The sequence below is a fragment of the Gallus gallus genome, chromosome 7 (genome assembly GCF_016699485.2).
Source record: "Gallus gallus isolate bGalGal1 chromosome 7, bGalGal1.mat.broiler.GRCg7b, whole genome shotgun sequence".
Taxonomy (NCBI): domain Eukaryota; kingdom Metazoa; phylum Chordata; class Aves; order Galliformes; family Phasianidae; genus Gallus; species Gallus gallus.
In genome coordinates, this window is record NC_052538.1 from 24,843,480 (window position 1) to 24,856,573 (window position 13,094).

The window sequence follows — 13,094 nt, forward strand, 5'->3', positions numbered from 1 at the left end:
AGCCTCTGGTCTACTGGTGCCAGGCCTGCAGTGTCCCAGCATTTAGTGACAAGGTTTGCTCAGAGCTGGGTACCTCCATTGCTGCACTGCATGCTTAACAAGTCCAACAAAAGTCTGTCCTCAGGAAACTGAGAGGATTTTTGTCCAGGAAAGAATATTTGCAGCCAACAAGAGCACAGTTATGCACTGAATTCACATGCAAACCTGAGACTGCTGTTGACAAACCCCCATCCTATCAGCCAAGCTGTTGATTCACGTGAACAAAATGTCTCAGCCCCGTGGTTTAGTCAGAAAAGCCTAGGGGGGTTATTCTGAGCTCGAGATGAAGCAAGATTAGTGAAGAATTTACAGGCAAAGAAGGCCAGCTCGCCTGTGGTATGTGTTCATGGCAGTTCATAACACACCAGTTGGTATGAGGCTGGGCCTTCTTTCAGTGGGATAAGAGAGGCTCACCCAGTCTTGGAGAGCTCAGGCTCTGTACCTCCAAGGGCTCAAGCAGGGCCCAGGCCCTCTTGCAGGAGCTGAGCTGGCAAGGGTGGCGTGGCCAAGGGGCCTGAACACAGCCCGGTGAGGAACTCTGGTGCTCCACTGAGCCCTGTGGCGGCACAGGGGCAGCTCCAGGCTGACTGTCCCTGTTCGTTGCAGGGGAACTGGACTAGATGGCCCTCAGAGGTCCCTTCCAACCCTAAGGATTCTATGATTCTGTGATTCTATGACTGCCCTCGCTCATGAGTTATTCTCAGGCAGCTGTTGCCCACATCCTCTGTACAACAGCGTGTATGCCTGTACCGGTGCTTGTGCAAACACGGGGCTTCGGCTGCCTTCAGCTGCCGCAAGAAGGTGCAGGGCTGCGGAGGAAGCTGCAGGTGAGGCGTGGTGTGAAGCGCTGCCCTGGTTTCACCTCCAGAGCCAAGGGCACAAAGAAGAGGAGAGGACAGCAAGCAGCACCTGTGCATTCCCTGAAGTCTCAACTGGGACTGATACATAAAAGGCAAATTGTGTTACCACGATAAGAAGTACGGGGCTTCCTTGTATTTAGTACAGATGCATATATATACATATACGTGTGCGTACAGCAGAACTGATGCTCACAGCGCCCTACGGGACCCATCCCGTTCGCTGCCCCTTCGCCGCAGGGACACAACGCAGCTCCCGGGGGAGAGCCGGACCAGCGCGCCGTCCCTGTGACAGCCCCCGGGCTCCTTAAGGTGCCTCCGCCGCTCCTCGGCCGCGCTCCACCTTAACGCCGGGCCCACGGCCGCGCCGGGGCTCTGGGGCCGCGCGCTCCGGTCCCCCGGTAAACGAGCCCGGAGCGGAACCCATCTCCCACCCCCCGCAGGTGACGCCGGGCCTCTCCGCTGCCCGCACCGCCCGGCCCGGCCCTCGGCGGCGGGGCGGCTCTATTTATAGCAGCGGCGCGGCGCTATAAGGGATGGCCGGCGGCGGGCGGGGGCCGGCCGGCGCTGCCCGGCGGCGGGCGCCTCTCGGCGGGCATGGGCGGGCTCTGAGGGCGCGGCCCGCGGCGGCCCCGGTGAGCGGCGGGAGGGCGGCGGGGCTCCGTGCCGCTGCCGGGGGACGCGGAGCCGGGGGGTGCGCGGGGCGGTGCTGGGGGCTTTGTGGAGAATCGCGAGCGTGGCTGCGTGAGCGCGCGGAGATGCCCTCGGAGGGGCGGGAGCCGCGGCCAACTTCGCTCCGTCCCTCTCCCCGCAGCGCTGCGATGCGGAGCGCCGCTCGGGCATGAGACGCCCCGCCGGGCCCTGCTCGGCCGAGACAGCGTCGGGAAGAAAGGGCCCCGGAGGAAGCTCCGCGCTGCTCGGTTCGGGACCGCGGGCTGCCCACGGTAGGGCTGCTTTGTGCGGGCTGTCGGCTTCTCGGGGGTTTCTTGCTTCGCGGTAATGCGAAGAAAGGGGCGGGGGGAGACTGCTGTGGGTTCCGCGTCTCTCCCTCCGCAGTGCGCGGTGGGGAGAGGAGGGCGTTCTCCCGAGTTCCACTGTGTCACAGAGGGCTTTGTCGGGCCAGGGGTTGCTGCGTTTGTGGCCGTCTTCCCTCCTTTCCTCCCCGCGGTTTCAGACGCGCGCCGATCTTTTTACTTTCCTCCCTTCTCTTCTGCCGATCTGCGCGCTGCCACAGCTCTTATCTCGCACCGAAACTGCTTTTGAACCTCTGAGTACTTTGTGAAAGCTTCCAGATTGGTTTGCCCGAGCGTTTGCTGGGCTTTTCGAAGCGAGACGCAGATGCTATCTCTCCTTACGATGAGGAGGAGATAGTTTTTCTTTTCTTGGTCTTTTTTTTTCTTTGCTTTAAGACGGGACTGGGCGTTTTCAGCTCATGTGCGTGGGATTGCTGGGGATTAGAAAGCAAACTTGCAACTTGTTTTTTATTCCCAACGGCTCAGTAACTCTGGAAACGGTGCTCAGAGAGCCCTGACCGCCGGGCAGAGGGGTTCTGACAGAGCCGAGCTGGCAGGTGAGGAGCGAGGTAGCATTCTGCTCGTTATGGACCACTCTCAGCATCCTGGGCTGTTCCTGGGACCCTCTGCGGATCGATGACTTTGTGCAACGCCTTGGGACGTCGTATCGGCTCAAGGTAGAGGCTGAGGCTTGGGTAGGGGAGCGCAGCTCACAGCGGAGACCTGAGACCTGAGCCCTGAGTGCGGCTGTCCCAGCACAGGTAACTGCAGCACCTCAGCACGCACCAGCGGGCATCTCTGTGCTCTAGTTGCTCGGTGTTGTGAAAGTGTGAAAGTCTAAGCCCTCGAGGCCTTGGCTGTCTTATGAGTCAACTCAAGCTGAGATTCTGGTGGCAGGCTTAAAAGGGTGCCGTTGTCTGGAAATATCTGTCTCATGTGGAAACTGTCGTTTATGCACTGGTTAGTACTGATGCACCAGCTTGGTGTACACCATACCTGGGTGTATCTTTCTGTATTTTTGTAATGAAACTATATGTTTAACTTCACAAGAGGGACAACAAAGGCCAAAATTTGCATGGATCAGCTGTTGTTAATTTTCTTTATGAAAAGTGCTTCTCTGTTGCTCCAAGCCTGCCAGGGTCGTTGTAAAAATGGGGACCTATTAGTTAAAGAGAAGGTAAAAGAAATGACAAGGGTGTGGCAAGGAAGTAAAGTAGGAGCTTTAGAAAGTACACCCATGGCTTTGGACTTCCTGATAGAGACAGGAGTTCTTTCTTTGTATTGATCCTGGCAGCGTCTCTTTAGAAGTAATGGGTGCATTTCACGTCATCGTTTTGCATCAGTTTGTCTGACTTGCTGTTACTTTGATTCTCCATCCCAGGAGATATCCCGCTTGATACAGAGTGCAGGGCAAATTGTGGTGGGCCAAACATCCCGCTAGCATGGTTCCCAAATCAGAGCAGCTGCAGGAGAAACGGAGCTGGCCCAGCATCTGTGTTCAGAACTAATGTGAAAGACAGTTTCAATTTACTGAAGTTTTGGTGGGTGTTTTCACCCGCTTAAGATTCTTTATAGAGGAACTAAGAATTGCAGAAACAAAGCTTGCCTTTTTTGTGGGGTTGTGTGTGTGGATCGGGTGGTATTTTGTTTGCTTATTTCATTTTGGAGTTCTTGTCTGGTTTTTTTTTTCCCCCTTAAACTAAGACTAACAAAAATGAAGGGATAAAACTGGATTTTCAGGCAGGTAGACAGAACTTGCTTCCTTTTCTCCATACCTTGACACTTGGAGAGACCCACTTGCATTTCAGAACTGGGAAGAAGAGGACAAGCCCTGTTTCTGAGCTGGTGTTGACCCTGGCAAAGCAGTAAGTGAGGGCACTGTAAGAGGTGGATGTAGGACAAGTGATGAACCATTCTCATGCTCCTCTTTGGATGCATCCTGTGCTCAAGACCTGTATGGCCTGTCGTTCACGCTGTGTGCTGTTGGTGGCTGGTAGGTGATGTTTCACTGCTGGGATCATTGGAGTAGAAACTCTTCTGTTAATAATTTTGGAGGGCTTCTTGAGGACAGCCATTTGGCCTTGCTTGTTTCTGCACTTTTTTTTGTTATCTTTGGGTGTAAAATTACTCCTTGTCTGGATTCAAGCCAAGTCTCTACGTATTTCACCTGTAAAACTGGGTAAAACTGTTTTAACTGGTGTAAACTGGGTCTCCCTGCTGACCTGTTGCCTACAGGTTGGGCAGTTTGTTCAAATGAATTAGTCTGTCCTTGAGGGGTTTAGGCTGCTGACTTCAGCTGGACCGGTCTTAATTTGTCTTTGCCTGGTTTAGTTATTTGCTTTGCACTGCTCCTGTGGTGCTGTCACTCATGGTGGCTCCTTGCTCCTGCTGTGCTCAGTCTACGCAACCCATGTGGTGCATTTCCCCTGCTTGTGGAAGTTACCCTCATCTTCTCCTAGATATGTAGCTTCTTTGCCTTCGGTTACATCTCATACCTGCATAGGCTGAAGGAGGAAGATATTTCACCTTCGTGTAGTAATGTGCAGCTTCTTTGTGCAGAGGGAACATCAGATTCTGGAGATGGAGAATACTAACGTGAATCCACAAGAATGGTATTTGCATAAGCTTCTGCTGTCCTCAGTAAGTAGATCAGGGCTGACGGGACAGATCTAATATGGAAAATATGGAATTCATTTTCAGACTTCCAAGCCAGTTCCGTAGACAGGGCTTAGGAAGAGAAGTAGTCTTAAAAGATATGGAAATGTGCCTTGAAAGTGACCTTTCGAAGATCAACAATATTATTCTTGGTGTCTGAGGCATCCAAATTTAATGAAATGTAAAGCAGAAGGAGTTGGAAGGATTTGGTCCAAGTGAAAACAGAATGAGTGTGGGACTGGCAGATGGGAGGAACATTAGCCCACTCCTTGGTGGAGTTAGTGCTTCTCCTGTTGTTGTCTACAGAAGGGACTCGACAGAAGATAGTCTGTGGGAGGAGAGTGCAGGCTGCTTGTCCTACTTGAATGTCACTGGATTTTTCTGCATGGGGACAAATGTCCAACGGTCCAGTGGGTCAAATCCTGAATGCTTGTATCCAATGTACATCCAGAGCAAGTCCATCAACTTTGTAACATCTGCAGTAAGGAACAACTGGCTTTTTTCTGAACAGAGGGGAGGAATGAGCAGCTGTAGCTTAGGATGCTGAATTTCTTGGCATACTTTTTTTTTTTTTTTTTGAGATTTATGACTCGTATTCTCTGTTTGAAAATGTAGTGGAGCAATTGCTGATCCATGCATGTATGCATGAGAAAATGTCAGCGGAGGAGTAATACATATGGAAATCTTGCATAGAGATATGGCAAACTGGCCACCTGCTCTTAGATGATGAAGTATTTTACAGAAATATATCTGCTGGAATAATAACTGAGGGAAGGGGTGGGGGCAGGTTTGAGGGAACTTAGCAATACTGATTTTTTTTTTTTAAGTAGTTTGCTGTAGTACTTACTGCTGACCCTCTTGCCAGCTTTACTGCTTCAGACACAAGTGGTAATTAATGCAGTAACAGGTGCACAGCCTTCATCAGAGGGAGCAGTCCATTGGACAGAGCTAGCAGAAGAGATGGGAAACCTGTCTCCCAATGTTTTCTGTCATACACTGCCTTTGGACTGGTAGAGTAAGATCAGAAATTCTTGCAGCTAAATACCTGTGACTGTGAATCTGCCTCTTATTAGGTTTGCTGGTTGATGCAGTGACTGGTGTTAAGCCACTGTGAACCAAACACTCCAAGTTTTTGTAGTCTACAGCAAAAAATGGGTAGAACTGTATCAGCTCGCAGCCAGTTTCCCATAAATGTGCTCCCTGGGTATTGGTTAACCTTGCTAAGTGTGTCCTGGGGTCAAATCTATTGCTTTAGTATGTGAAAGTAAGTCTTGGTTTGCATTGTGATTTACTGGAGTGTAAATAAAGCAAGAAGGTCTTTCACTTAGAAGCTCACTCATCGGCATATATTAGTAACGCTCATCAGTTTTTGACTGGAACTTTGATGGCATAATTACTGTAAAAGGGTAACATATTCAGAACTACCTGTGTGACTTCGGGAGTTGGATTCCTGAGAGGCTTAGTCATTATTTTAAATAGGAGTCAGCTTTTTAAGCTACACGTATTCCTGAAAGTTTTAAGAAAGGACTTCATTTATCATGTCTTTAAAATGTCAATTTCTAGGACAGGTATGGCAGCTCTTCCACTCTACTTATTTCAGATATTAACTGAGGAGGTTGAAGAAAGATTAGAAAAACACTGTGGGAAAGTAGATTCTCATGGGTAATCAATCTTACTAGAGAAATCCAAGTTGTGAAAATGTCTGTTCTTCCATCACCTGACAGCAGGATGGATATGCACATATATATTTTCTGCTGTGTCGATTAGGACAGTGAGGAGGATGACAGATACCTTGGCCATAGCTGTAGACAGACTAAACCATGTATTTCTTTGGACACTATGTGGGGCACTGAATTCAATCAGCATGTGATTGGAGCAGTTTGAGTCACCAGGACAAACACAGTTATCAGAAGAAACAGATAAACTAAGAAAACAGTCTTCTGTACTCTGGTATATGTGTTTGCATAGTTAAGACTTTAAGATTGAAAGCAAATTAGGTTTCTTTTTTAGCAGTGATAGATTACTCTTAAAAATCGCACCACACGTACTGAAGTATTCCTGGAACACTAATAATGTAAAGTGTATTTATTTTGCAACATACCTGTGGGATGAACACCTACTACTTATCTTGCTGCTACAGCTGGGGAACTGGAGTGTTCAGTAAAGCCAGAATTGTGCAGGGAGGTCTGCAGCAGGACAGGCAGGAGGGTGCTGAGACTGCCTCTCAGTGCTGGTGAAAACCATCAAGCTCTGCTCCATGCTCTACCCATTAGATTCTTCCTCAATGCTTCTAAGGTATTTTAGTGTATTTCCTAACCTGAACAAGGTGAGATTGGGCTCTTCCAAGGAGGAAATGTCAAGCCTGGTGAGGGAGGGGCAAGATAGATGGGTACTGATGTATGTCTGAGGTAAGGTGAGGAGTGAGGAATATCCTCTAGCTAGAGATGCCACCACTCCTTCTTCAGCAAACCTGGTTTCCCTGATGCTGGCACATGAGAGCTATTGAAGCTGTTCTTTTGGGCAGATACCTGCTTTTCCTGGGCCCAGAGCCAACTCTGATGTCCCCTTTAGGATAGAGCTGACGTAAGTGGCTGGATTGCTCACAGAGCCTTCTGCCCAGTCACTGGCTCCAAAGCTGCTGCCACCGTGCCATGTCCTTGGGCTCTCTGGTGCCAGATGGCCTTCTCTCTGTCTCAGCCTTGCAAGGGGCGCCAAAGTGTTTTGTTTGGGGAAAAGAAACTGGTAAAGCTGGCAGAAGGAATTTTATTTTGGGGGAGTTGCGTGGTGAACAGTAACAATGAGTTTTATTTCTTAGAATGTATCTACATTTATAGGTTGCTATATTTAAAAAGGAGGGGAAAAAAATGAGTCACTGGGAGCTATGCTAACGCTCTTGTGAGGCTGAAGGCAACAGGAGTTAAGTAACAGTTTTGTGAAGCATCTAGAGGATTTATGGAGCAAGCTGAAGGCAGCTGTAAGCCGTGCAGTGCTTTGTTCTGGGCCCCTCTCATGTACCTGGAGCTGGTTACAGTGAAGTACTGTTCTAGCAAACCCTGGAAGTGCTCAGTGCTGTCAGCTTCCCTGCCCTTGAATGTGAGTCGCAGAGCTGGGGCTGGAGCTGCTGAGCTGCTGCTCTAATGGAAAGTCACAGTGGCAGTCACTGGTGGCACATCCCTGTGTGTCTCAAGCCACACAAACTAGTAGCTAGGAGCAAATAACCATTAAAGTGAAATCTTCCAATTTAGTAGGCTTTTTGCTTCACTTGTTAAAAATCTGTCGTATCAGTTCCCAAATGTTTAAGTTTCTTGCAGTACTTTTTTTTTTTTAAGAAGTGTGCTGGGAAGGAGAGGACTGTGAAGCTGGTTCTGGTTTTTAGTAAAAATACTTGCTCATCTTATAATGGGAAGAAGAGTTAAAGCTTTTGAATAGGCATCTATTTGCATTGCTGGAAGCAGTGGTGAATCTGATAAGCAATAGTTGAGTAAAGGCTCATCCAAGGCAACTTAAAAGGATGTTAATGGACACTGGTGCAATGGGAACCCTATCCATTTTTTCTTGAATTGTTCTTCCCACTTCAAGGGCTACCAAAGCACCCACTGCCATGTCTCTCTAGGCACCACTGATGCTGGAATGCAGGAATCCCTTTGGCTCAGAAGTGGTTGCTGCAAACATGAGGGCTGGAGGTTGGTTTGATGGCTGCTGGCTTTTGGTGGAAACAAGTTCACATTGTACATTGAGGTGGGGCGGATATGCCCCAGTGCTCTGGGAAAACCCCAAGCTGTTGAAAATTGCTTTTGTGCAACAGCAGAGCAACTTCACTACTGAGATTTTAGCTTTCACAGTTGGGTACCTCTGTAACCACATATCTATATCTGACGTAATCACCCTTGGAAAACATACCAGGGATCACCTGAGCCCATTCTGTGCACACTGTGCTTCACTTCCACCTGAAGAGAGCCTATTGGTAGCTGGTGTGGAATTGTAATTTGAGATTAAGAGTGAGATTAAGGCTCTGTGGAGCCACAGTTATGAGGTAGACTTGAATGGTACTTGCTGTTCTCCCCCTCAGAAAATACTTTGTAGTGCAGGGACAGAATGCTGGGAGAGACTTGTTTCTTTCATGTGCTGTGCATGCTCTTAAATTTAATGTGCAAACAGACATAAATGCAGACAAGAGGAGCTGAACAGACCACTTGCTTTTCTGGAGTTTGGTGTGGTCTGTGAAGATCCTGAAGGCTCTGCTAAAGGGCTCTGCCTTGCAGCATTACCTCTGTGCTCCACGTGGCACAGATGCTGGTACGGTGCTGCAGCACCTCTGCTCTGCAGGAGCGTTTTGTTGTGAAACTTACCTATAGGATGCTAAGACCATCTTCAGAAGTTTGGCTTTGACTGAATGCCTGTGGAACATGCAGAGTCTCTCCCGTTAATCAGTGAGATTTGCTCAGGGGATGTCTAATTCTTTATTTTTTTTTTTTTACAGTATAGCAAGTCTGTTTAATTAAGCACCTGGGATTTGAATTATTAAATAACAGAACTGTTTCAATCTACTTCTGTGTTAGTAAAGATCTCCAGCAACCCTTTTTTTTTTTTTTCCTTGGATTTTTCAATTACAGACTTCAGAAACTCTTTGAACCTCAGGAGGGCGACTTATTGGGTCCAGAAGTGCTGAGAAATACAACTCTTTTTCTAAGGCCCCCTGAGCACAGCAAGTCACTCCCTGTTGTTTACATAGCAGCCTCGCAGAGTATGGGAATAAGCGTTAAGTTGTCAAAGCAAAGGAGAAAAATCACATTTCGGGTGTAGGCTGTATGGAAGCATGTGTTTGGATTTGTGCTGTGTCAGAATAAATCCTTCTGCTGTGCAAAACACTGGGAGCAGCTCTGGTTCGGAGGTCAGATTGCCTCATCCGTTTCTGGATTGGGAGGGGAAAATAGCAATATTAGCAGTTGGTGTGGGCTTGGGAAAGCTGGTGGAGAGGTGGAAGGGTGTAGCTTGAGAGGTGGGAAGGGACAAGGCTGAACCAAGGTGGCAGAGGGCTCCTGAGCACCGGCAGTGGGTTGTGGTCTGCTGCTTTAGGCAGTGCTCCCCAAGCCCTGCTGACCCCAGGCTGACCGATGCGCTTCAAAAGCTTTGTGCAGTATGGGCGGGGGGGACACAGTGGGTGGAACTGATGACCCAAAATATAATTTCCCCTTCCTAAGACTGGGTGTGTACCCGGCTGGTGTGGTAAAAGAGTATGAACCAAAAGTGCTGAGAGATGCAGTGGTTAAACAGAAACATGCTGTGGCAGGATGAAAGTAATCGTGTCCCTTACCAGCCCTTAAATGCTTTGGGGCTTTTTTTTTTTCCAAGTGGCTGCAATCCATGCTGTCTCTATCTAAGCTTCTCTGCTTTTAGTAGAGAGTATTTTATATGCAGAAACATGCCAAGACACCAGCAGGGCAGCCCATCTCATGTTATGTCATAGCTCATAGGGTCAGGATAACTGGAGATATCCTTATGTTTTATCTTCCTGTTCAAGTTTTGGTTTTGTCCTGTGTTTATTTATTCATATTTTTCCCCTCCAGTCTCCTTGAATGTACCAAAGCATATGAGAAGGACCCCTGTGTGGAGTGAGTAACCCTTAGGGAGAATCCTGTAGTTCTAGAAGGGCCGAATCCCAATCTCTTGTTCTGTCTGTGAGCTTGATATTTAAAACATGACATACTTGAGTTGCTAAGGCTGGCATTCTCTTGCCCTGGTGTTTAAAAAAAATACAGTGGCACTCTGCAGGCATAGAGATGGCATATGGGACTTTACTATGAAGTCAGAGCAGCACAGTGCTGCATCCCAGGATTTTTGAGAATATCTCAGTATCTTGACTGTTGTGACTTTGCAGCTGTACCTCACAGCTGTACGGTGGATAGAAGGAAAAATGGGACCTGCTAGTTGTGAAGTTGCTGTGAAATTTCTCTGTATGCGTGGCTGCACATAGAAGCACTCACAGGTCAGGAAAAAAAAAATGTGTGTCCAGCCCCAGTAAATGATGAGAAATGTGGTGCTGTCAGCAGTTAACTGATGTTTTATCCTCTCCTCCCATCAGAGGTTGCCTGCTGCAATACTGAATGGTGCATTTGCTCTCTGGATCCCTATGAAGGAAATGTAGCTCAGTGTATCTCCTCATCCCTCCAGGACAGTGGCCCATGGGAGGTCTGTCTGCAGTTTCTGGAAATGTGTTGCTTCCATCCCAGTGACTGGACAGAAGGCATCATCTTCTGGCAGGGCTGAGCACCCTCAAGGCTGAATCCTGACATGGGTCTGGCTGTGTGTGGCATGGCACGTTTCCCACATGTGGATGCTAGGAGCAGCTATAGTGCAGAAGCAAAAGATGTTACTGTTTGTGTGTGAAAGATGCTTTGTGGTGATGACACCTGAGGGTGTGCCTCTCCCTTTTCCTTTAGCTAGGGAGAGATTCTGTTCTTGGTTTTTTGTTTTGCTTGTTTGTTTTGGTTTAATTTTTTCATCCAAATAGTAATTGATTTTTGAGGGGGGTTGTGTTTAAGTTGCAAGTGGATTCTGATGTGCACAGAGAGTGGTGGTTGGAGCCCTGCTCATCCGAGCTGCTTCAAGAGAGCGCAGAGCACTCTGGAGGTACAATTTTCCATAGCACACTAATCCAGTGAAGTGCTGTAGTCTCACTTGCTGGCACTGTTTAAATCCATAATGCAGCACCACCTGCCAAACCGCAGGGCATAATGGAAGTGTTAATGAATGTACATATATACCCTCCCACGCTGCGGGAAGTTGAATGACTTAAAGCTTGAGGCAGAGGCTTCAGACTGAGTGTAGATGGAACAGGCTTCGTGTGCCCTGCATCCTCACAGGATGCTTCTCAGGCACTGGCAAGGCAAATGTGTTCAGCAGGAGGGAGGACTTGAGTCAGGCATGGCTAAACTCTGTTGCTTAAGGGTGGTTTGGGCAGTTGCCTTCTGGTTCCGTAGTACCTCCTTCATGTCTGAGCATCAACTGTGCCTTTGCTACTCAGAGCACGAGAAGGATACAGAGAGGGAGGGGACTGCTGCACAAGAGAAGGGCTAAGAGATGCCAGGGCCTGGGTGCTGGAGGTGAAAGTGCTGTGTGCCCTCAGGCAGGTTCATGAAAAGGTGCAGCCTTGGGTAAATGAGGCCACTACTCTTCTCATTTTCCCCTGTCTCTCCCCAGAAGACTGGCAGCATCAGCCTGGGATCCCCACATGGAAATATTGTTAACCAGGGACCTTCACAGTCTTAAAGCTATCTAAAGAGACACAAAGTGTGCTTGCCAGGAGGGAACAGAGTCTTTAAAAAGCCATTTACATCCCAGAAGACATCTGGTAGTAACGAGAGATGTAAAAAAGCATTAAATACCCAGTAGAGCATGACTGGACACAAACTTGGAGCGAAGCGCATGGACTGATTTACAGAAGGTTGACTAGAATATGTACTCCATAAACCATCTCTGAAGCAATTGTAGGTGCCATGAAGTCTGCATTTGTTCAGCCATGCCTGCCCTATGTCCAGCATGATGCCCGGAAGGTCACAGCACAGCAGGTGGTGATGAAGTTGGTCAGAGTTTGGTGCGTGGCCTGGTGAGGGTCAAGCAGCCCTTGTTTTGTTGGGGATGCAGGACCACAGCGGGGAAGGCAACTTGGAGCAGCAAGGATTTTCCATGCTGGCAGTTTTTGGTGCTGCTTAGGATTCCTACCCAGTTGCGTCACCTTGTTTGCTGCAAGCCATGTACAGGCAGTATAGAAACTTAGCAAAAGTAGCACAGCAGTGCTATGGAAACCTTGCTGCACAGTACAGAAGAGAAGCAAAACCACCCCGGGTAGTGAATTTGGGGTCTTTTTATTGGTGTGTCAGCAGGCTGGGATGTGTAAGAGGGAAGCTGCCCATTTCCAGGGATTGTGCTAGCAGGAAGGGCAGCTATTGGAATTCGAGGCTGCTTCCTCTACTACAGATTTGTTCTTGTTATCTCTAGCTGGGCAGGGCAGGGGAACATCTTGGCTATCTGATTTCTTTTGCTACAGTATGTTTAGGTCAGCTTCACCGTTTCCATGATAACATAAGAGAGGCGTTCCTGGCCTCACTAGCAAAGAATTTTCAAGAGTTCTACAGGAATCTGTCATCCCGCAATGCCTCCCAGGAGCTTTGGGATTAGATGAGTAAGGAGAGGGATGTTGGATCTGAATACATAAGAAGCAATGGGAGCAAAAGCAGCTGAGCCACGTGCTTTGTCAGGGGATGCTATCATTTAATGTATTGGCAAAAGGGCTGGAACAACTGCAGGTGGACGCTCCTAGACTGGAAACCATATCATGTTCATGCAGGTCTTGGAGATGCAGGAATGGCTTTCTCCTAACTTATGAATTCTCCTACAAAACTGGTAGGTGTGGTGTTGCAACTCTAGACTTAAGTGTGGGGTTGGTTTTTTGTTAGTTTTAATCTAGCCTCTTCACCTGACTGTAGACTTGTCAGGCTGACAGAAGTCTTGTGCCCTGTTCAAAACATGT

General features: G+C 48.3%; 1 protein-coding gene across 11 annotated transcripts in view; it reads left to right on the forward strand.

Moving 5' to 3' along the window:
* Positions 1 to 1,248: 1,248 nt before the first annotated feature.
* The window catches only part of MRAS (muscle RAS oncogene homolog), a 34,813-nt gene continuing 22,967 nt past the window's right edge, over positions 1,249 to 13,094 (forward strand). Inside the window, exons 1-3 of one of the 11 annotated variants that reach the window (XM_046943403.1) lie at positions 1,453 to 1,531; positions 1,711 to 1,840; positions 2,396 to 2,670. The gene's annotated coding sequence lies outside the window, so the exon portion shown is untranslated. Of the gene's footprint in view, positions 1,340 to 1,452; positions 1,841 to 1,992; positions 4,550 to 13,094 lie in introns of those variants that run through there. The other 10 variants (XM_040703250.2, XM_046943405.1, XM_025152081.3 and 7 more) reach the window with 10 other exon arrangements.